A 25652-nucleotide genomic window follows, 5' to 3' on the forward strand; every position below is an offset into this window, starting at 1 on the left:
TCAGTTGAAAATATTTTTAGCGAGCACAAACGAGGGCACCTCTTTGCCCTGGGTGTTCTTCGTTTCCATATTCATTCGATCACTTCCTAAAACCAGTGGCACAGCACACAGCACTGGCGACGGAATATTCAAATCGCATTCCAATCATTTTCAGAGCGCATATCGCAGTTTTCTCATGAATAATTTTCCTTTCCGTCATATTCTCGAAAAGAAGAGAAAAAAATTCACTTCACACCTAACAAATATGAAGCGTGGAAATATTCTCAGTTTATCTCGTTCATTTTCAGAGTTACTGTTAAATTCACGTCGCAAGCCTTCAATTCAGTATGAACACAGTTTCACATAATTTTTTTCCTGAAGAGGGTTAAACTAGAATGCAGACAATAAAGGAAAACAATCCAATAAGATAATAAAATGTTGCAGTTTCTCCCTCTTACAAATAAGAATACGTAAACAATATTTCACTAGCAATTAGCCAAGATAGTTCGTGTAATGAGTCTTTAAAGTACTGACTAGCGTGGGGCCGAATTCTACCTTAGGAAATTTCATCTCTGATTTTAAACTATTTGAAAAAATGGGAAGTTAAGATGTCATTGTGGTATTTACAAAAAAACAGACATATAAGTACACGAGGATACAAATGAGCAGAATATCATTCCCCAATACTAAAATGAATACGAGGTCATCTGATAACAAAAGGTTACACGTACATAACCACGAGACTCACAGGGACTTCGTGTAATAACGAGGACACATTGACAATCCTTTAGTAAAAAAAAAAAAAAAAAAAAAAGGAAAAAACTATCTGATTCTGAGAATGGTTAAGCTTGAATGGCTTTAACTTATGAAACAGGGAAAAACATCGGCTGCCTGAATGAAATGCAACACATTCTTTTTTTTTCTTGTCAACGGGAATCTTCAAAATCACTGGATTTTAATGCAAAATTTCACGAATATTTCTAATGCCCTTTGGGTGCAGCAAGATCTGTGCCATGTAGTATTTCGGTAAATGTAGCATTCTAAGGGGCCACTGTTCTGCTATCTTTCGCAATCGTGACCATAAACAGGGGAAAAGCCAACTTCCAGAGTTTACTTAACTGCTGGAAGGCGAGTTCTCAAGGAAGGTTTGGGTAAACGCTGCCACAGCCCAGGCATGAATGCGAACATTTTTATAAACTATTTTACAATATTTTATTTCCTACGGACCACAGTGCAGTTGTCAGATGAAAGACTGAAATATAAAAAGCGATTATTTCATCTTTCAATAAGGCTGAACCAAAGACAGAAATAGAAAAGTAATAAAACGTCAAGGCAAAGAGAAACACTGCGACAGCACACTCGAAAACGTTCGAGATGTCGAGTGAGCTCGCAAAAGATCTTAAAATTCAATATATTTTTAGTCATCCATGACAACAAAAGGCGTCCCCCTTTTCAACAACTTGGGTACAAACTCCCACGTGTTTTAACAGAAATGATAAGGAGAGGACGACGTTTGCCATCAGATGGACTCATTCCACTCACTCCGAGCTGGACGGTGAAAGAGTCATTGCATTTTCCGTAGAATTTCTCGCCACCGCCCTGTTTTCTATTCCACGCAACGTGCCATTTCCGTACCCTACCAAGTCTCCATGTTATACATACATACATACATACATATACGTGTATGTATATGTGTGTGATACCATCTTCAGCTCTTCGTTTAATCCCTTTTGATGACTAACTTCCCCACAAGATCCATTCGAAATCCATACACAACATTTTTACAACACCCAAAATCCAGTAACTAAATCTCCAACAATCTGCCATCTTACTGGCACTCCGTGTACTTGGTTCAGCAGCTCTTCGTTATTTCTAGCTGCACTTTGCTTACTCTCTAAGTATTCCATTACGTAGCTCCGTTCGAAATCTTCAGCTGGATTTTAATTCCCGCGGAATTGTTTGCTGTAACCAAAATCCATGGGGGAATTCCCGTAGACTTCCTTGCTCTTGCCTAAACATTTCATTTTACTTACAAAGAAGCACACGCAATACTGTTGCCAAAGGACCAGATAGCTGAATGAGTACCTGAAAGAAAGAAGAAAAGTCCATTGAATTTCAGGTACCAAGCATCACAATTTTAAAATTAGCATAATGCAAAATATGAAAAGCTTGTTATTCAATGTGATTCTACACTTATCATAAGAGTATTTCAAATCACTGATGCACCATAACTGAAATTCTTTTCCAATAAAATTACAATTAACATGGAAAGCTTCCAGACTATTTGCAATTTAGTGCACATGCATGGCTGACCTTAATGCCGAGGATTTGAGGCAAAGAGAAAGAAAAAATGAAAGCCCAAACCTGGTAGACTTTCGAAAATTCCACTCTCAGCTCCGCTAATAGTGAGCACGGGCCGAAATTTGCATCTTTAATTACTGACAGCGAATATAAAGCAATAGGAAATAAAAACAAAATGGGCCGCCGCATTAGCATATGCTAAACGATTGGGGCCTAAATCTTGGAACGCATTATTTGTATTGTAATTCGCTCTCGAAAACGCTTCCGCACATCAGCAAGCCTAAACACACGACTATGCCTGTAACATTAAAATTAAACCTTTCCTAAAACGCTCTCGAATAAAAGAAAACGGTTGGATAGAACTATAAAAATTCAACGAGCAAATGCAGTAAAAAAAAAACAAATATCAGCAGTTTACTTGTACATATCATGGTACACAAATGGAAGAAGCAAATAATGAATATTAATGGATGGAACATGGAAATACTAAATTTAAAAAAGCAACAAAACCAATATAAACAGGAAACAATAAAAAAATCCGTTAGATTCTCGTAACTGATTATTTTATGCCTTCATTTGCATAATGTACAAGTAAAGTATTACTGGCCTTCAGCATTTACGGGAAATTAAAAATACAAGGCCAGTCCGACGGAAAGGACTCTCTCTCTCTCTCTCTCTCTCTCTCTCTCTCTCTCTCTCTCTCTCTCTCTCTCTCTCTCCACACACACATTAATATATATATATATATATATATATATATATATATATATATATATATATATATATATATATAAAGGTGTGCGACTTCCGGTTTTCAGAGTCTTAAGGATATCCTAGAGTTTCCTGGCCACATGTGCTTTACCATCCAGCCTGTAACCCACTACAAGCTACTAACTATAAAGTACACGATTCACTATTTATGTCAAGAGGCGCAAGAGATTTCGGGTAGATCGGAATTCAAACCTGGGACCTTCCACTGGTGAGCAAGCATCTCAAGTCTCAAAAGAACAGAAATGATCGATCATGGGAACGTGACATTTATCACCAGATCAAACAGTTCAAAAATGAACATTCGAACTTGCAATGCGACCCACTTATCAAAACATTTCTGAGACAAACCCACTCCTGGGAACAGAATGAGGAAACTCGACGAGAATTACTGGAGGGGACAGAACCACGGGAGACGGGGGAGAGGGGGACATCAAGAAGGGGTAGACAACAAGCAGGGAGAAGGGAGACAACAAACAGGGGGAAAGAGAGACGAGTAGTGGGGGAGGGGAGGGGAGACAAAAATCTCGCCCATCCTTAATTTATTTAGGGATAACGAGAAACGGGGAGCCAGAGAAGGTCACACTTCCATGATATAGATAAAAAAAATGACGAGTACGAAAAGAAGAAATAACCGAGTAAGAACAGAAGTAAAAATAGGTAATATAAAAACAGCATGGAGGCATCGCCATGACATTTTCACTACTATATTAACAAAACAGTAATGAGGGGAACAAATAAGAAAAAGAGGAAGAGCAAGAGAATTATTCTTATTGTTGGTGTCTCGCTTTATTGTGTGAATTATTTCCCTTTGGTGTAATATTAAAGTTGGCGAGCCGATTAAAACTTTTGGGGGAGCAAATTTGCATCTACACAGAAACAGCCGTCCAACAACAATATCAACTTTCCCTAACTTTTTTCTCTCTACGTACATGTACGTCCCTCTTGTTCTTGTCTGTGTGCGGGCGCGCGTGCATGCTTGTTGTGTACCTGGAAACGCAAGTGTTTGCTCGGCAGCTATTCGGAATATTTATGCCTTTATCAGCTGAGAGAGAGAGAGAGAGAGAGAGAGAGAGAGAGAGAGAGAGAGAGAGAGAGAGAGAGAGAGAGAGAGAGAGAGCATAAAGGTGTAGAAGAAAAGCAGAACTGTCAAACCATAGAGGCTTCCTAAACATTCTCCCAAAGTCTCTCCCGTTTTTTTTTCTTCCTTTCAACCCCTCCTTAAGGAAAGATATCAGAGCTATCCTTCAACCTGAGAGAGAGAGAGAGAGAGAGAGAGCCTGCAGGGGAGATGCATTCAACCTGAACGCTACGGCGGGGGATAAAAGATTTCCACGAGTGTTCTTCAGGATAGCCCCCAAATGACAATTTTGTACCAGACTTTAACGTACGTATAGAGACCTTCCCTTCAAAGGCATTTTCGTCCCGTGCCTTTAAGGTACCCATACCGTAGACACTTGGAAAGATGGCTATGGAGGGACTTGAATAGGTAGGAAAAGGCAAGAAAGAACTTCTTGAAGAGGAAAGGCGGGGTAGCACAATGCACATAATGGTCAGCAAAGCATTGGAGTAAATTCAAAGACATTTTATCGCCGTGACTGAAAGCGCGGCTTAAGTGGACTAGCAAATTCTAAAATCAATTCTTAAAATGGCAAAACATAAGCATCCTCATACGCCTAGCGCGAAATTACAAACTAATTTTACCTCTGCATTCTGATCGAGCTAAGATCAGCAAAATCAAAAGCATAATGAAAGGATATTCAACAATTCCAAGTGGCTGGTTAGTTCACATTAAGACTCCTGATGGCAGCGCGGGACCTAGTAAGGCGGCAAGAAGGGTCCGCGTGGTAAGTATGGCAATATGTGAAATCAGCAAGATGAGATGCCTGGTGTGGATTTTGGGATTCTGTCAACAAACTGAGGCAGAAAAGAATGCTGGCTGCTCATTCTCCGCTGGGAAGAAAATGAAATATAAATTTCCAAACCCTTAACAATAAACAAAGATATTGAAATTAAAACCTGCCAAACTGTACTATGCCATCATCATTGCGAACGACAACGAACGATGGAATGCAAGAAATATTCAAGATTAAAAACGCACGAACGTAAAATGATAAAACTAACGACCATTTAAAGGACTGGTTGGGAGGGGCCTAGAGGGGTTCGCTAAAAGGAGAGAGAGAGAGAGAGAGAGAGAGAGAGAGAGAGAGAGAGAGAGAGAGAGAGAGAGAGAGAGAGAGAGAAAGGGGGAGGATTTAGAGTGATATTTAATGGGCAATCAAAACTTCGCCGTAAGAGACTGACAGAGCCCTAATCACTGGGGAGTATTTGAATGTGTAAAAGGAGGGAGAGGGCTTGAAGGACAACTCCCTGAAATGAGAAACTGAAGGAAAACGGCAGAGAGAGGAGGCGTTAGTCGGGGCAAAAGAAGGTTAGGCATCGTAGAGTTTATGAATAGAGAGGGGGGGGTCTTTGAAACAAAAACAAACAGAAAACATTTATTCTACAAAATGAGCTGGCATCACCTGAAAAAGCTCGAGACAATCTCCATTACCACGTCTTCATTAGCAGACTTCAATGGAAAGGTGAGGAGGGGGGAGGAGGAAGCTTCGAGCCCATTTCTCTAACTGGATTTACATTCTAATGCGAAGCCGTTCCCCTAACACAACTTGTAAACAAGAACGGAAGAATCCACCGGCAGGCGGCATTAAACTAATCTAAGTTTTCGGCTTCGTAACAAGATGCCAAATAGACAAGTATCCTCAGAGTACTTATCAGTCGTCTTCTTACTCAGTCTCCCCCTCTCTGTGCACGTGTGTGTGTGTGTGTGTGTGTGTGTGTGTGTGTGTGTGTGTGTGTGTGTGTGTGTGCGTGCGCGTGCTTTTTTCAGGAATACTATGTTCCCAAACTGCAGCCTTATCATAAAAACGATGGGTTCCTGCGTGAGGGACGCAGACGGGCTGTGCGTGAGAAACGCAAAACCCCGTTATTGAAACGTACTCTCGGAATCCAGTGTTATCTTGTTTCAGCTGAAATCAGGTAATATCCTGCGGCAGCTTATATCAAGTAATATCCAACATCAGCTGAAATCAAGTAGGAGCCTTTTACATATCTAGAGTTAAAAAGATACTCTCACATACCTGTATTCAGGAACAGATATGGCGCAATGAGCTTTCTAAACAAAAACATAAAAGCACTGTGCATCCTATGGAAGCACCACAAGAAAAATATAATACGAGGTCGTCGTTGCGTTAAAAGGCGATGACGAACATACAATATATAAAAAGACATGGCAGGGTACAACTGCTGCCTAATAACCGAATCCTCCTATCAATGTATCCCACTAACACAGTTATAAAGTACAGTAGAAACAGGGCAAATCCCGCTTACTTTTCCTATACGAAAATAATACCAATTACACACCGACCTAGTTGCCTACATGTTTCAATAACCATATTTAAACGTTTTATTAAGGTCGCGCTAACCTGGTGCGGAATTACATAAGCACAGCATTAACGTAATTACGCCTTAACACTTGAACACAAAAATGTTTTCGCTGGTAAACGTTCCAAAACACCTTTGTTGATAATGGTTGCTGCATCGCAAGTCCGTTGTAGTTGCCAAGCGTGACAAGCTCATTATTGTGCAAGTAACTGCTGCTTGTGTGCTTCAAATAGTAAACAAAACCAAGTAAGACTGGTTTTTTGTGCACATAAGCCTGGCAACTTTTCAAGCGGGCATAAAACTCGTCATTTTCAAATCAGCACGAATTAAAATGGGTCGACAAGGCACCCCTGCAGGAAGAGGAGGAGGAGGAGGAGGAGGCGGCTCCAAAAAAACTACTGGATAACCTTTAGGCTAAACACAAAACCACCATAACAGTCAGGATGATGTTATCATTTGGCCTATTACAAAACGTACGAAGACAAGGCCAAGCAGCTGGGTCGGGTTATTAATATTATCCTCAGAACTTGTAAGATTTGAGTTCTTCGACTTCAAGAGCGTCATGCAAATGAGTTGACAGTATATCAACGAGAAAGAAAAACATATAAGGCACACATGCAATCCGTAAAGACTAGAATGGTTGAAAATAACGTAAGCGGTACAAGAGGAAATAATGATACGGTTCAGTAAGAACCACGACAGGGTTCACATCTGTAAAAGATACTAAGAAGTTCTTCTTATGCCAAACAACTAAAACAAATGCAAATGAGACCGGCAAGGAAGCGTCAAGCATAAAACACCATTTCGCTTTACTTCAAAACCTAACTTCTGGCGTAAACCAACCAACACATCTACCAAAAATTGCAACAAATGCTGCAAGGGAATTACAGAAAAACTAGTCCCTTAAATACACGTTCTACACGTTACTCTACAATAACTTAACGAAATTAAGGTTTTAATACACCTTCTACATGCACTAGAGGAGGGTAAATTAAATGTAGAGGAATTGATTTTAAATATTTAAATTCCGGATTTATCTCCGATTGACTTGCCCGATAAAAAAAATAAATAAGCAACATTTGAATCTTCCAAATGTGGATGGGGCGAGGATGCAATAATGAATCTTCTTTAAATCAGCAAACGCTCAAGTGTAACAGATCAACCATCGAGTAGTCATTGCTAAACATGTGATGCCACGTATGATGCTGCCTCTTAAGGAAATACTCTATACCAGCAGGTACTTGCCAAGTATAAACTTCTATTTTCCCTGCAGTCCTTGGATATCTCGGCCACATAACAATCTCGGTTCAGAACAAGTATTGGCAAATAAAACCCAAGGCATTGCCTAATACAGCTCAGGTCCTGTCCATACAAGATTTAGAAAGTCAGCTCCATTTCCAACATCACATTGTCCACAGAAAATCCCTGTTTTATCCCTGTCCCTCTCGACCCTGAGTTCTCCCAAGAGCCAGGTAGCTGCTGCCTCACAGCAGAATTCTGTTCCTATTCACGACCTGGGTAGCCGTTAGCAGTCTCTATACTTGCAGGTTTAGCAATAATGGCCGTTGCCTTGTTGTAGTTACAGCCTCATCGGTTATCATCACTTCGAATTCCGTTTATTTCAGTTTCTAAGGATCTTACTTTCACGCTGTCATATGGAACTTACTTTATTATTCTTTTACCACATCTCCGTACCCAAATGAAGAAAATACCACAGAGAAAGACTAAATTTCTGACTACCCCATCGAAGACTGGATATCAACATCCCACGCAACATAAGTCACAAGATCTCAAAAGATGAATTATTCCTCTCTCATTTTCCCAGCCGCAAGAAACGGCCACACTCACGTGATTTTTCAAATTCACAGGAAAAAAAAATTTCCCATTAACTTTGGGATACAAGAGATGTGAATACAAAATCAATTAATCCCTATTAATAATTCTTTTCTCATATCACCTACAGTATATTTCGGGTTATTGAATTCAACTGACTTTCAAGGTATAATGGAGACGAATTCTTTTGATATCATTATGAGGACAGTTTCTTCAAGTTCTCTTTGGGAGTCGTTTTATGACTTTTCCCAAATCATCGATTTCATTGAAATCGAAAAGTGTTTGCTCCACTCACCGAACAAGCCTCCACAATTTTCGATCAAGAATTATTACACAAAACAATAAGTTATTAGGTAGACAACACATACACACAACAGAGAGAGAGAGAGAGAGAGAGAGAGAGAGAGAGAGAGAGAGAGAGAGAGAGAGAGCCACTTTGCGGCATCTATTATAACTAGTTGAAAGATGATACCTTTGTGAGATTCACATCGGCCTGACGTTATACTGTCATTTAACTTTCTCTCTTACTGCACTCTTTTAGACAAGTAATGACTGTGGCAGCTGAGAGATAATGAGCAACGGTAAAAAAATGACGAGGTCTTGCAAGGGCTTGTACCTATGAGAGGTATGCAGTCACTTGCATTAATGAGATAATTAGCAATTACATCCAACTGCTCATTGGGGCACTTTCTCTCTTAAGGTTATATATATATATATATATATATATATATATATATATATATATATATATATATATATATATATATATAAAATAGTATTGTGACATGCAAATATCAACCACTCCTACACCGTAACACTGAAATTACTTTACCTGGGAAATAACTCACTCCTAAAGTGAATTATAAATAATTGCATCTGCACCGGTCAGGGTTCGAACCTGAGCTTTTGGATTAGATCAAAGAGTGAATAGTTGACTTATCCATTTTGGCTATCACTGGATGGGGCAGATGCACTTGCGCGTCGTCTCACACACACACACTCTTTAATATATATATATATATATATATATATATATATATATATATATATATATATATATATATATATATATATATATATATATATATATATATATATCGGTATATAAAATCACAGTAGATGCACGCGACTTCAGAGTATAAGCGAATCCCACAGGATTCGCTTTTATATATACGTGTCATATTTGTAACAACTATTGTATTCTTGTCCTTCCTGAATCGCAAATAAAGAGAAATCAGTTAAATGCAACTGAAGCAAGGCGTCAGCAAGACAGCAGTATATAAATCATTCAACTTATACACATTTTTTTCTCCCTCTCCTTTCCTGAGCTTCTCTTCCTTTGACACCCGCCTCTTACCTTGACCTTTTAACCCCATCCTGAATCCCAGTTCCCCACACCGACTCTCTCCCTACCTTCCCCCAAAACACCCTTCCCCTCGCCCACCCCTCCCATCTTGACTCGGCCCGTTCAAAGACCTTGAGGAAATTTAAGATAAGAGGAAAAAGTAAATGGGAGTAAGAGAATGAGATTTGGGCAGTAACAACAATCCGAGAATGATACCGATAAATACACACTACATGCTGCGGAATTAAAGCACAACATACATCAACACGGCGTACAATAACACGTGATAATCGAGAATAGCAGGGGTGCAAGTCTCTGGCAACGGAAGTGACTTGTTATTTTCCCTGTCGGGAAGTGAGATTCGTTCATGGTGCTCTTATGACACAGTAGCAGAGGTAACTGAATAAAAGAAGAACAGCTGTCGAGCCAGCAAAAGTAGCATCAGTTAAAATAACAAAGACATACTGACTTGAAATTTTAATTTAGTGCAATCCTTCAGCACAAAACAAAAACCTATTCAAGTTACACACCCAAAATTAAACCAAGAGCAAATCAACCTCAAGTATACTTAAACACAACGTAAACAAACCAAAGGCGTCAAAAAGTCCACCTGGACCTGTGGTCCCTGACAACTCAATTTAATGAACCAGGTTCCTCCTATCCTTTTTTGGTCCATATACTCTCTGGGGAGGCTCTTAATCCTGGCCCTAGCCGCCTCCTCGTCCTATTCCTCTTGTAGTCATGGACAAAAGTGTTAATCCTGGAGCCCTCCACCCTCTGCTTGGCCGCTGGACGAATGACCTGAGTAAGCCAACTCCATCTTTACTTTACCATTCTGCTTTAACTCTTAGATACTATAGACCTCCGAAATAAATGGGAAACACGGGTAGGGTTATATGGCTAGGGGTGGTGAGGGAAATGCTGGAAATGATTTCGACTACGGACGGTTTGAAGTGGGATGATCAAGTTGTAGCCGTTTTACATATTAAAAGTATGGAGTTGTCAGGATCAGTTTAAGACTATAAATCTCCAGCCAGTCCTCAATTGTAAGAATACTGAATAACCTACTGTCTTCGCATATATACACACAATATATATATATATATATATATATATATATATATATATATATATATATATATATATATATATATATATATATATATATATATCTGACTCAACTACTCTTGAATCGTGGTAGAGCCCCTTGTGCAGTAAACTTCCACAACGTTAACCACGTCATACACCTAAACAGACCACCCAGCAGGACAGTCGAACCCTCGTACAAACACTGCACTATTCACCTTCAACTTAAGCTGGTCTCGAGCGCTTCCTGGATATTAAAACCTTCCTTTCCATCCAGTACCTCTCTTCCATGTCAACTATCTAGCATTCATAGGTCTCCCTCTTCCACCTCTTATCCAGGACAACTCAATACACTGGTCTTTCTACCTCTTTTACGTAATCTCCAGATTTCTCATCCTTTCAATACACTTATGCCTCATATACTTAGCAAACAACGAAACGGCTTCTATCTTCTTTTTTATTCGAATAAAGATAGTGAACAAAAACGCACCCAATCTGAACTTCAGCTACTTGATATAAGTATCACTCCATAATCTGCTCAAAGCTGGAATAGAATTTCGAGGAAACTGTTACTCGTGAAATGCAAAAGGAAAAGTTAAGACTTAATTGCAAAAAATGTACCATACTACTTAATATCTATCTATCTATCTATCTATATATATATTTATTATATATATATATATATATATATATATATATATATATATATATATATATATATATATATATATATATATATATATATATATACACTTGCGAAAATAAGTTGGTACCCTCGTCACCTTGCACACTACGAACCCTCCCACACCAACAAGGAAATACAGTACGATGCAAGTCCTCCACATTTTTTCTTCTGCTCAGGTTCCCACCAAACGAGGCCCTCCTCATCACCCCTCTTCCCTCCCTCCCTCCTTCGTTCATTACACTTCTCCCTCTTTCACGTCACCAGCAGTAGTTCGCCCCTCCTCCCAACCTGTCCCCAGCAAAAATTTCCCCCATTCAATTTCAACCCATAACCTTTCCTATGCTTCCCTCTCACTCCTTTCATGTCCCCAACCAGAAAGTTCCCTCCTCTCGTACCACAACCTTTCCTTTCTCTTACTCCCTTTCACTCTTCTTCCTCCACGCATCACCTTTCTCCCCACCATCCTCTTCTTTCCAGTACCCATCAAAAATTCCCCCTCATTCGTCCCCAAACGCGTTCCTTGTTGCGCCTCTCAACTAAGGCTTAACGTCAAGTACCTTGACGTTTCACCGAAGCTTAACAGAAACAGACGCACACACCCACATAACACAGTCAGTGATACGGTTGTTGAAAGTAGACCGACTAAGGTCAATAAATACAAGCAGCGTTTTCTAGATTTTTACTGCAACACTAGTTTCTTAAATTCTGTTATTCAATTAAGATTGATTTCTACGGAATTAATTTGTAAAACGTGCTCTGTAGAGACCATGACGAACTCAACATTTAATCGATGAAGGCAAAATATTACATATAAAAATGGGGCGGATATTATACTTATAATTTCAAAATAAATTAATTTTCTTTCACAACAAATCTCCGATTATGGAATCTCTATTCACTCTCAAAAAGTCAAGCCAAAGGCAACGCAAGTTTTTCTAGTGATGATGAAACAATGATCTGTAAAAAAGGAAAAACCAGTCACTCAGGACCAAAGGCCTCTGTTCTAGCCCAAGGTCAGGAGGCAGGACAAGTGAGACCGAGGAGGAGGAGGAGGAACTGGTGTTATTGGCGTGCAAGCAGACACAGAGAGCCTTCAAGGTTTGCAGAAAAAAAAATCATAAAAAAGCTACATCCGTAGCCCGAAACTTATAACGACCGAAGGCAAACTTAAAGACAGCTATAAACACAGGAGTATAAAGAAGCCTTTACATGGACACACGTGCATATATATATATATATATATATATATATATATATATATATATATATATATATATATATATATATATATATATATATATATACATACACACTGACACACATATATATATATATATAATATATATAATATACAGTGCTATATATATACATATACATATACACACAAACACACACACATATATATATATATATATATATATATATATATATATATATATATATATATATATATATAGAGAGAGAGAGAGAGAGAGAGAGAGAGAGAGAGAGAGAGAGAGAGAGAGTGTGTGTGTGTGTGTGTGTGTGTGTGTGTGTGTGTGTGTGTGTGTGTGTGTGTGAATGGGCAAGAGGAGCAGTTGTAGGCTATCTCTTGTGGGGAAATTCCACAGACATCCCGTAGGATCAATATTTAACGATGAATGACTGCCGCTTTAAATCACAAGAGGGTATCGACACCCACACTGTAATAACCAATTCCACACGGCCACCAAGGACTTCTCTAGTCAGTTCATCCGGCAAAAAACAAAAAAAGGTGGGGGGGGGGGAGAAGGATCTTTAGAAGGCATAATGGGAGTTGAAAGGACCCCACAAAATCCGACATCCACCTCCGTAATGGGTTTGCATAAAGGGTGGCGGTGTCAATCTCATGTTCACAGGAAGTCTCGACTAAACAGGATGTGTGGAATATAATTTTCCTCTGTGTGAGAATTGAGATATAAAACCCCAAAGGAGGGGAGGGATCAGGAGGAGTATCGGCTGAACGGCTGAAGGGAGGAGAAGGAAGAGGAGGCGTGTCCTAAGAATCACCTGCTAGAAGGGCAGGAAGAGGGGACGGCGATGCATATCCTATGTGGGTGAAATTCCCAATGCTTGAGACCGAAGAATCAGTTTCGATATTACTGTAAAAGATTGATGAAATAAAAAAAAAAAGCTGAGAGAGAGAGAGAGAGAGAGAGAGAGAGAGAGAGAGAGAGAGAGAGAGAGAGAGAGAGAGAGACGCCAGGGTACGAATCAACCATCCAATGGCTGGAGAGAGAGAAAAAAAAGTATTTTACAGATACCTGGGAGTTTCAAAAGCAAAATGAGCTCATGGCGTTCCGTTCCAAGATATAATACAATATTCTTCCTGTGCAATGATAAACAAGCAAGAACTAAATGTGTGTGTGTGTGTGTGTGTGTGTGTGTGTGTGTGTGTGTGTGTGTGTGTGTTTTAATATAACACGAACAACTCCCGCAGAGTTCACTTTGGTCTCTTGCACTAATTTTACTATCACTTATTTCATCCATTTTTATAACCATTTGTCAGGAACATAAATAAATCCGCAATCCTTCAAGATATTCTGGAAATCTTCAAAAACAAGCACCTAAAAATAACGAGAAAATTAAAACTGGAAAAGACCCGTCCTCAAAATTAGAGATAAATGTCATGTAACAGAGACATAATTTCACCTACACTTACCCTTCTCCCCCTGCCATTCACCTTACGTGGGCGGAGGAGGTTGGGGTGGGGGTAGGTCCCGCCACGGGACCACCACAGCATCCCCCGCACCATCCTACCCCCAAGGACCCCATCGCTCCCAACGTTCCCTCTTGTCTTGCACGGATGACGTGGGGGAGGGGGGGGGCAGAAGGCAGGGAGTGGAGGACGGGAGGAAAAAGGCGGTGGGGGAAGGACACTCCCCCCTCACCCGCCCCCCCGGCCCGTGCACGCTCATGCACTGTTCATCATACACACAAGGTCACCAGGACAGTGACTTTAAATAATTTTTTCTCCTCTTTCCCCTTTCTCTCGCATTTTTTCCCTCCCAAGTTCAAGGTGTGGGATGCCACGTAGGCCGTCGCTCAGAACACGAACAGGAATTTTGTTCTTTTCACGGAGCTTTATCGATGTAATCGCTGTTTTGCACGCTCTCTGACATCTTAGAGAGAGAGAGAGAGAGAGAGAGAGAGAGAGAGAGAGAGAGAGAGAGAGAGAGAATAAAAATGAAATAATTAGTGGGAGAATACTTTGCTGTACGGATAAATATTACCAGCAGGAGGAATAGTCCTAACTAGTTGCTACTGAATTTTGAATAACTTTTGTGTAAACTACCCTGAAAAATTCTGTCCCTAAATCACTTAAAACAGGTTTTCATGAATTTACGTAATCTTACAATATTAACTGTCATCACTATTATCATAATCAATTGAGACAGTTAAATAAAAAGTGTACAACTGTACATTGTGTGACTGATTGCGCGCGCGCACGTGAACTACATGGGGTGGAGTGATGAATGCTACACCACTGAACATGGCTAATCAATTTCCAGTCTCTCTCTCTCTCTCTCTCTCTCCACACACACACACATACACACACAACAGCGCAAGGTGACTGACATCAGGACGATCCTTCTACCAGAACGGGCTTGAGTACGGATTAATTTTTACAACACAAGGACATAGAACCTGCAAAACAACAAGACCAACAACAAAATCCTACCCTCAAAAGTGTGGCTTCTCTGAGTACACTCGAATCGACATTTCATGCTCTTTTTTTTATTTCCTGTTCTTTCTGTGATTTTTGGTCTCTGAATGAGACACTGTGAAGGTAGTAATAAAAACAACAAGAAGTCTTTTGTTTTTCTTTTATTAAAATGGTATTTCTTGATACCATCAAAGACACGCGAAAACTTGATAAACAAAACGACCTAAGTATACATCAATTACAAATAACGGTTAGCTTCACAATATCAAGACATTCCCTCTGAACTGAACCATTGCAACGGACGTTCACGAAGACACCGACAGACAAAGACCGAAACTCAACCTAAGGCACAGCAGAACAGAAACCGCTGCTGCGGGGGTGGAGGAGGAGGAGGAGGAGGAGGCGGTGACGGAGGCCGTGGCGATGATGGTGTGGGGCGAGGTGATACGACGTGATATGGGTAAGCTGATAGCCACTATCAGCCAATCAGCCTTACCGTCACAAAACGACCTAAGTACTTACTCACACACGTACATACATGCACACTCACAACCAGGATGTGTTAGCGTAAAATTCTGTTTTTAACACCTGCCACGTTTCCGCTTATAAAACACAAATCGACGCACGCACACACTGCCAGACAGGATTTCCGACAATTTCAGCTTAGAGCAAAAATGATCGCATCGGTTTAGGATGCTAAAATGAAAGTGGCAGGATGAGTAAAAGTACAGAAAACCTAACAAGCAAAAGAAATAACAATAATACAGTATATATATGTATATATATATATATATATATATATATATATATATATATATATATATATATATTATATAAATATTTTTATATATAAATAACAGTATATGTACAAAATGTATGTAATAAATAGGAAACAAAGGGGGGAGGATAATAATGCTACAATGATTTAAAAAAAACATAACAGCAACCAAACTAGAAATATCAGAACATCGCCCACGAGCTCTAAACCATCCAGGTATTAAAGGCAATCTATTTACAAAATCTATATCTGGTTAACAGACATTTTTATAATGCATTTATTTTTAAAACAAGAGAGAGAGAGAGAGAGAGAGAGAGAGAGAGAGAGAGAGAGAGGGGTTCAAGCCTCGCTGTGAGGGCGATTACCAGTCGGGAAGAGAGTGAGATTTTAACTGTAGACTGGTTCCAGGCCTCAGGAGGCGAGAGATTACCCCGTCGGAGAGGGAGAGAAAGAGAACGTTGTTGTTTCAGATTTCGCTGGCCTTGTGCCAGCACGGGCTCTTGCTCCTAGGGCAGCCCGTAAACCATAAGAGAACGAAAACGTGATTTTAACTGTAGATTGGTTCCAACCCTTAGGGCGTGGGGTTTACCCAGCCGGGGAGAGAGAGAGAGAGAGAGAGAGAGAGAGAGAGAGAGAGAGAGAGAGAGAGAGAGAGAGAGAGAGCGCTGTATTAGTCAGCGCCGGCGCAACCAACCAGTCAGGAACCTTGCAATAGTAATGAATGACCACATGTGATCTTACACACTACATGTCACGAACTTTTGCACATTTTCCCAAAGGAGCCACTGAACTTTTTCCCACACTAATTCCCACAAGAGCTACTGATTTTTTTACTGTATTTTTTTACTGGACTGAGTGTTTTCTTTAACGAGAGAGAGAGAGAGAGAGAGAGAGAGAGAGAGAGGACAGCGAACATTTTTTTTTTTTAACTAGCAGCGATTGGATGGGGTGGGGTTCCCAGGGAAGAATCCTTTTATATTTCAGTGATATATTGGTCTGAAAAGTTCCCGTACATGTTTTGGGGGAGAAAGAGAAAATATTAATAACTCTAAAGTGAAAATATTTAATATTTCTAAAGTGCATACTGTTTTGTGTTGAAAAAAAAAAAACTCGTACCCTATGGGTTACCAATAATGTTTGCAATTAAAAAAATTGCTACTGGAAAAAATAAAAATGTATATCAGATATAATCATATTCGTTATGGTATATTATTTTACTGGAAACAATATATAAGGGAAACATAACAGCACCTTCATTTGAGATTAAAATCAAATTTAGACTATTATAATTTACAAGTTTTACTTTTCAAATATCACTGCTCTTGTTACTGTGTCAACCGCAGTTTGATATAATTGTCATTTATTACTTTTTTTCCTCTTCTGGTTGTCATTCCTTCTCTGTTTGTCTTGCATACCATAAATTATGAGAAATCTTGAGACTATTTCCAATAGTGGGAAACTGCCTTTATAAGGAAATTATTATCATCATCATCAATACAGCAATCAGGACAATCAAAGTAATCAACTTTTTAAAAAAGCTTCAACTGAATAAAACATATATGAAAGAGAAAAAGCAGATAGGAAAAATATACTAAAACAGAATCAAAACGGGCGTAAAATTCCAAACCACTATTTCAACACTCCCTCAGTACCGAACAGTACAAAGAGAGAGAGAGAGAGAGAGAGAGAGAGAGAGAGAGAGAGAGAGAGAGAGAGAGAGAGATGACGCTTAAGTTTCCAAAGAGATGACGCTCAAGTTTCTGAAACCTTAACACATTTTCCACGATATAATAATGTGAAAATAACACAATTTCATCTCCTGAGCAACATAACAGACGCATGGCGTAAAAATAAGTTACGTGTAACCAACTTCAATTACGTTTTTTCTTCTCTCCTGCCCTTTTCCATGTTTCACTCATGTCAGTTCTGCTTGAGTTCTACAGCGTTCACTTTCGTTCTGTCGATCGACTCGAGCGACATCGACTTGACTACTTCGCTTGCAATATTAGGAGTTTTTTTTTCTTAAACTTACAACACTATTTTCGTGCTTAATAATAATAATAATAATAATAATAATAATAATAACCCTTGAAACATTTGAGTTTTTTGCAGCGTTATCATTATTATTATTATTATTCTACCGAAACCTGTAATCATCTCTTCACAAAAATCACATCTTAAAAACATCCTGAATGAGACAGACTTCTTAGATCGACGTTCTGTCACGTCGCAAAATGACGTAACAAACACACAAACAACGCATGATTTCTTGTTTCAGGCTCATTCGCCCTATCACAAACCTTTTCTCAGCCTACCCTGTAAAGCAAACATACGTTGTCGATAGGCCTACAACAAGATACCATAAAATACGCAATATATGTGAGCCTTTCCCTCCCTCTCTTCATAGCAGTTCGTGTGTGTGATGCATATATATATATATATATATACATATATATATATATATATATATAAATATATATATATATATATATATATATATATATATATATATATATATATATATATATATATATATATATATATATATATATATATATATATATATATATATATATATATATATAGAGAGAGAGAGAGAGAGAGAGAGAGAGAGAGAGAGAGAGAGAGAACGGTTCATTGCCAATTCACAGCAGCTAAAGGAAGAGTGTGACGGTGACTACTGTCTCAATGTCCTCTGCTGTCATAGTCTATTAGAAGTCTGATTTATCGTTGAAAATGGTCTGCTGCACCAACGTGAAAACTTACAACAATAACGATGATAAATTTAGCAGCGAAAATCCCATAGCAACGACAATATCAGAAACCGAATAAGATTAGCCCAGCCTGTCGGCATAACAGTATTGGGTAATAAGATTTTTATACATAAATTGGAATTCCAATAATCAACGTATCATCTACAGATGAAAATAAATATATTTTTGGGTAAAACAAAAAGGCCTCCAATGAAATCCACAGCATGCCATCCAATAAGCAATTATTCAAAATCAGATTTTACTAATGGGGAAAGGAGAGAGAGTGAGAGAGAGAAGCACAGTTTTTACTATAACAAAGTGTGTGCGTGTGTTTGTGACACAAGTACCTCACCCGTATTTATATGCATGGGAAGCCTATATATTTCCATAAAACATATAATCGAGGATAAAATAACTTTTCAACAATTAAGTCAATGAGGTCTAGCTTAACATTAGTAAAATTACATGAAATACTTGAAATAAAACATTAACAAATGCACCAAACCAAAACCTAGGAATATGGACTCAACGGCCAAAAATAGCACTCAAAGTACGGCGGAAGACTTTACGCTAAAAGAGGGTCTGATGACTCAAAAATATGGAGAAGCCTTTCAAACAGCGGCTTTTCTGGTACGATTTCAAAATCATAAGAAATACAAGATTTCCATTTGCCCGCATACACTTTCACCTTGGGAATAGCTTACTCCCAAGGGGAATTATAACCGCATCCGACCCAAACAGGAGCCGAATGGATAAGGCGACTGTCTATCACCGCATTTAAACCAACGGTACGGGTCTGAATCCTCATCGGAGCAAATTTACTTATCAATCATAACTCCCTTGGGTGTAAGTTATATATTTATATATGCGTCGCCTTTTCTCTTTTGTCTTGAATTCTCTCTTTCATATTCTTCCTACAATCTCGGTCGAGAGCATCCCCAACATATAACGATGGAAATACGAGATTAGAGAAGCAGTTCACATGTGGCTACCAGATTTCCTTCGGTTAGTTGGAGGAGGATGGGGAAGGGGGAGTCATATCACTGAACTATCCTAAGTAATAAACAGGGCCTGCTATGTACTTGTTAACCTGTATTCCTTCTACATATCTATGACACCATGTCATGAAGAGACTTCAAAAGAAATGGAGAGAGAGAGAGAGAGAGAGAGAGAGAGAGAGAGAGAGAGAGAGAGAGAGAGAGAGTAAATGGTATAAAAATAAATGAAAAGCTTGCAAAAAGAATGTCACATGTCCAGCCCACAAGCGTCAGCTCTTCCTCCTGACAAGTTTCAGTAACATGCAAAATTCTGGAAAAACTAGAAACGCATTTAAAATGTATTAAAAAGTAAAGCCATCAATGGTCAAGCTAAGATTGGTTTGGTCAGCAAGATGGGTATCCGTTCCGCCACGAAGCCCAGACTCCCTTGACATATAAATCCAATGGCTGGCGATCTCATTCCTAGCAAGTATAATGACATCGACGTCACTCAAACTAATCTTATGTAGCTTAGTTTTCATATGCTTTTTTCAGCTGTTGCAACGGAAACTTACAATATTTAAACCGATACTTTGGAATGTTTCTCGCCTTAAGGATTACTAAACAAAATTTACCTCGCCCTATGGCACATAGATAATTTACGAATACCATTTGTGCTGTATAGAACATACCTGTCCGCCTTTCCCCCTTAAGGTGAGTGGCTCCAGAAGGTGTCAGCCCCATGGCTCTCACCATATATTTTGGGAGAAAGTTGCTAGGCCCATGCCCTTCTAGGCCTTGGCTGCTACCCACTAAAATCAGCTAACTGCCAGGTAGGTCTCTCTCTCTCTCTCTCTCTCTCTCTCTCTCTCTCTCTCTCTCTCTCTCTCTCTCTCTCTCATAAGTGTGTGTGTGTGTGTGCGGTTCACTAAAATAAAAACCAATAAAAATATGGAGTGACCGTAATGGCTTCAGCAATTGTATAATGTTCAGCCTATTATTATTATTATTATTATTATTATGCCAACCCCACCTGCCCTAGGTCGGTTACCCGCAGTAGGTGTGATGGTGGTAGAACGAAAAGATCTCGTTCCGGTGGTATGGTGCTCATTAAGCCCCTTCAGCTTAGGTAGACGGCCACAAATCCCACAACCCTTTAACCTCTTCACCCTTCTCTCTTCCTCCCCAATCTCTCTCTCTCTCTCTCTCTCTCTCTCTCTCTCTCTCTCTCTCTCTCTCTCTCTCTCAGACAAGTTTGCTACATCAGTCAATTATCGTTTTCTCTTTGGGGGAAGTTGCTACATCAATCAATCATCTCTTTCTCTCTCTCTCTATTTTTTTTTTATTTCACAAATGGTCTGTAAAAAGCATCTACACCGTGGTGGGAACTCAGGGCATATACAACGCCTATCTGTGTGTGGTATGTTTGTATATGAAGTGTAAAGTCAGAATCTTCCATAGGCCTACTCTGTTGGACTGTATGTGTATGTGTGTGTCACTTGGACTATGGTTATTTACAGTCAATTTATCTAATGTTTAGGCCTAGGTGTGGGCATCTTCAATAAGCTTTCTCCAAAAAAACAAGATTCACGGAATGTGGATGATGCCCGTTAGTTAGACGCTCTAACTTCGATGAGCATCCCTTCCTGCTGCTAAAACAGAAATCTATTTTGATGGTCTGAGGAGGAACTTTTACCCAAGACCTAATACAAATTAGATGGTGATATGGTTGAACTGTCAGGTAAGTCTACATGGCCGTCGTAAGATTCTGCAACCGTAAACGTACTTATGGTATGTTGGCCATACATTTTCTTGTTTAAGATTCTGCGACAATCAAACTTGGAGTTCACCTGACGTAGACTATTTGTGCTTTTCAAAATGGACTTATCCATACCAACTGCGAAAGAAAAGTGGATCATTATTACGTACTGCTGATGCCACCGTTTTCATAGAGTAAAAGGTATTGCTGAACCTTCTAGATCCAAATGGCAATGACATTACGGCCTTTATTCAAGCAAATTTAATAATTACAGACATTCTTTTTACACGGTTTGATTGTAATGTACATCCCACACAGTCCTGTGCTGAAAATGAAAATTCACTGAGACCAGGGAAAAATGTAAACGTTATTGTTTAAGCTCCAGACCGAAAACAACACAATGGATCACATGGTCATTGTTCTTAAGCCTAAAAATGGGCCTAAGAGAAAATCCTTTAATTTTTAAATGCATAATTTATTCAGTTCTTTTATTCTATGCACCTTGATTTCACCGAAAGCTTGAGTGCGCAAAAGCTCCAGAAAATGAGTGACTAAGGCAATGGTTCGGCGGGAGAGGTGTTAGGCCTATGTAAGCCTAAGCCCAAGAAGGCAGGGGAGGCATGAGGAGTGGGGGAGGCGCACCAGATGGTAGGAGGTGGAAATAGGATGAAAAAGGGATGCTATAGAGCACGACAGAAAGAGAAAATATCATTTTTTCATTCCTCCAATCACTCACTTTGCTCCAAATTCTATCAATAGACGTCCTTCCAACCACAACTCACACCAACCACGTAGGTCTACCAATCTATAAGGAAGGAACATTTAAACGTAAACTTTGATTTAAGCAGTAGCTTGTAATAGGTTTTAGAAAATACCATCACGATGACATCTGAAGCAGCCTACTGTGTGTCCCAAAGAGACAGAGTAACCAATATGATGTTCTTAGGTGACTACATAGACTAAGCAATCGTCTATTCAAGCTTCTACTAAAAAAATACACGTCCTACTCACTAGCTTTTCTGTAATTCTAAACAAGCAGCAGCCTATTAAAGGTTTTAAGCACAAAGTTATTCATTGTAATTATCAAACTATAAAATTCTCTAAACATCCACCTGTACTATATTCTAAACATAGTAATATTTGTCATACAGCAGGAGGAGGTATGCACTGGAGGAAAAGTAAGTATACCTTAGTTTTACCAGACCACTGAGCTGATTAACAGCTCTCCTAGGGCTGGCCCGAAGGATTAGACTTATTTTACGTGACTAAGAACCAATTGGTTACTTAGCAACGGGACCTACAGCTTATTGTGGAATCTGAACCACATTATAGCGAGAAATGAATTTCTATCACCAGAAATAAATTCCTCCAACTCTTTATTAGCCGGCCGCGGGAATTGAACTCCGGCCCATCGAATGACAATCTGAAGCTCAACCGAGTCGGCCAACAAAGGGCTTATGCAGTGGAGGAGCAGATAGGAGTTGAGGAACGGGAATACGATGGAAAAGAAAACTGTAAAAAAATTAAAACAATTAATAAAATCGAAAAAGATTTAAGATTAAACACACTGGAAATTTCATATACACTAAAATGTATTGTATTTGAATCACTTGACACAATGATAAACATACTTCAGCCCAACTTGAAAACTTAATTCTATTAAAATCTTTTAGCGTTGTTACAACCATCACAACGCTAAAGCAAAAATCCTAACGTTATTTTCACTCTCGCTAAACTTAATCAAGAAGTCCCAGTTCGAAACTTTTTACTGTAGTCACGCACATCATAAAGGACACACTACACTTTGTATTTTTCTTCAATAACTCTCTAATTCAAAGACAGACGAGAGAATAGGGGGCAACTAAAGAAAAATCTTTCAAAAATAAAATCCAGTCTCTAGACCACAACGACTGACTGCTGTCGTGTGTGTGTGTGTGTGTGTGTGTGTGTGTGTGTGTGTGTGAGAGAGAGAGAGAGAGAGAGAGAGAGAGAGAGAGAGAGAGAGAGAGAGAGAGGCGGAGGGTTTCTTCCAGCCTAAAAACTGATAAAATAACCATACGAACGAACCAACGATCATGACAAAATGAGAGAGGAGGAATCCTCAAGTAATCAAACAAAACCAGATCAGAGACTGAGGCCTACTAATCATTACGAGTGCCGAAAAGCGACAGCACACAAAGCCCACTAACCTCGATATCTTCCAAGGGACAATGTGTCCCTCCTAAGGATGAATGCAAAGAATCCACGACTTGTAAAGCAAAAGAATGCGACCTGGCAGTATGTGAGGTGTCGGCCTACACAAACCGCACACCATTAAGCCTAGGCCAAGAAAGTGTAGGTTTACAAATATGTTCTCTAGGTTCTAGAAATAACCGTGTGAGTGCGAGCGTGTGTATATGTGTCTGGAGAAGCACGACACAAATATGTCTATGAGATATCCAAGGCCTACACCGAATTTAGGCCTAATATTATATGGGGGATTCATTACGAGAAAATGAGGACCAACAAACTTTGTCAATTTGTAAAACAATAAATTTACTACTAAACAGGCCTTGTGCAGGTACCACTGGAAAGTCTTTGAAATATTTTAAGGTCGTTTAAAAATGATACGATTTTTTTACCGGCATTCCTGTCGTAATGGAATGCAATGGGTCTTGGGCCAACGAAAAAGATTGAATTAGGAGTAAATTAAAACTTGAAACGAATAGAAACAATAACCTAGCTACTGCAGAACATATATGGATAATGGAAAGAAACGTCCTCCGTCAAAAGAAACCAGTCAACTCTATTCCCAATAAACAGAAAAGCAGCTGGGCAGAAGCCCAGAGCATGTAATACTAATAAACCCAGAACGAAAACGGCTAGCAGCGATATTTCTGAGGGGAGAGATGGAAAAAAGCATCTTTGCTATTTCGAGCAAAGCCTACGCAAACTGAAAAGGGCGCCTAATACGGATAGATAGGGGGATAGGCCTACCTTATTTATCCAAGACCTGCCTACCTTTCCCACCTCCAGTTCCCTTCAAAACCGGAGGAAGTTCTGGCAACGGAGAAATCGTGTATGGAAAGGCGGGTCTTTGTGAGTTCTCCCTGGCCTGGGTATCCCTTCACTATCCCAGCCCAATAACCGCCCACCCCTCCACCTCACTCTGTTATGTCTCCCTACCAGCTGTGTCGACGACTAGAGCAGCTGATTGCCGGAGGGCAACACATACGGACGTACGCACGCATGCACTCACATTTTCGTTGGTATTTATTTTCGCTCGCTCTCTCTCTCTCTCTCTCTCTCTGCAGAAGAAACTGGCATTGATAAAAACTGAATTAACACTGCTTACACTCTTATCCTTCAAGAAGCCAAGAGAGAGAGAGAGAGAGAGAGAGAGAGAGAGAGAGAGAGAGAGCGACTCCGTCGGGGGCACTTATGCATAGCTTCTGAAGGACACCATCATCCTCATCCTCGAGGCGGAAAGGGGACTTCAAACGTCGGTCGTCCTCCGAGCGAAAGCTCGATCCATTACAGATCCTGACCCTCCACAATAACAAGCCCCTCCCCCTCCCTCTTTTCCATTTAGACCAAGGAAAGGACCATATACCCACCCTACGCCACCGGCCCCACTCCACTACTACCTATAGTCTGGATCACCTCATAACGAATTCTGCGAGGCCCCTCACCTCCCATGGGCGAGAACAGCCCAGTCCAGGGCCCATTTATAACAATATACAATATGCGTTCGTTGATAAATACACTTCATTTGAATAGCACACACTTCACGCGGATTCTACCATTCCCGTAAGATTAGAATCTCTTTAAAACCCCTTCGTGCCAAACAATGATGTTTATCTGCGAGTGGCTCTCGTTAGAAACACTGCCTATGGAGCCAGGCCTCCTCATTGAATGGTAGTCCCATCTACTGTAACATCCCACGTCAAGTATCCAAAAGATCGCTCCAGCCATTAAGGTGCCTTAGGCCTTAATTTAAGTCCCTGGAATGACTATAGACGGTATAAAGTTTGCATTAGCATAATAAGGAGAGATGATACCGACCTATCATCTTCACATCGCCCAAAAACACGACACCTTTCCTCTCTCTATACACTCAAAACTATATATATATATATATATATATATATATATATATATATATATATATATATATATATATATATATATATATATAACACACAGCACCACCTCTACTTTTCCCATTAGTCACCCTCAACCCATACCCCTCTACCATTTATCATATTAGCCATTTCAGA

The 25652-nt window shown here is 39.6% G+C and overlaps 1 protein-coding gene across 9 annotated transcripts in view; it reads right to left on the reverse strand.

Moving 5' to 3' along the window:
• Positions 1-25652, reverse strand: part of LOC136848067 (transcription factor SOX-4-like) — a 367604-nt gene that overhangs the window by 26936 nt on the left and 315016 nt on the right. For 4 of the 9 annotated variants that reach the window (XM_067120292.1, XM_067120282.1, XM_067120274.1 and 1 more), the window contains one exon: positions 1871-2064. The exons of the other annotated variants lie outside the window; for them this stretch is intronic. The gene's annotated coding sequence lies outside the window, so the exon portion shown is untranslated. The remainder of the gene's footprint in view (positions 1-1870; positions 2065-25652) is intronic. 9 annotated transcript variants of the gene reach the window in all.

Source organism: Macrobrachium rosenbergii, chromosome 2 (assembly GCF_040412425.1).
Source record: "Macrobrachium rosenbergii isolate ZJJX-2024 chromosome 2, ASM4041242v1, whole genome shotgun sequence".
Lineage (NCBI taxonomy): Eukaryota > Metazoa > Arthropoda > Malacostraca > Decapoda > Palaemonidae > Macrobrachium > Macrobrachium rosenbergii.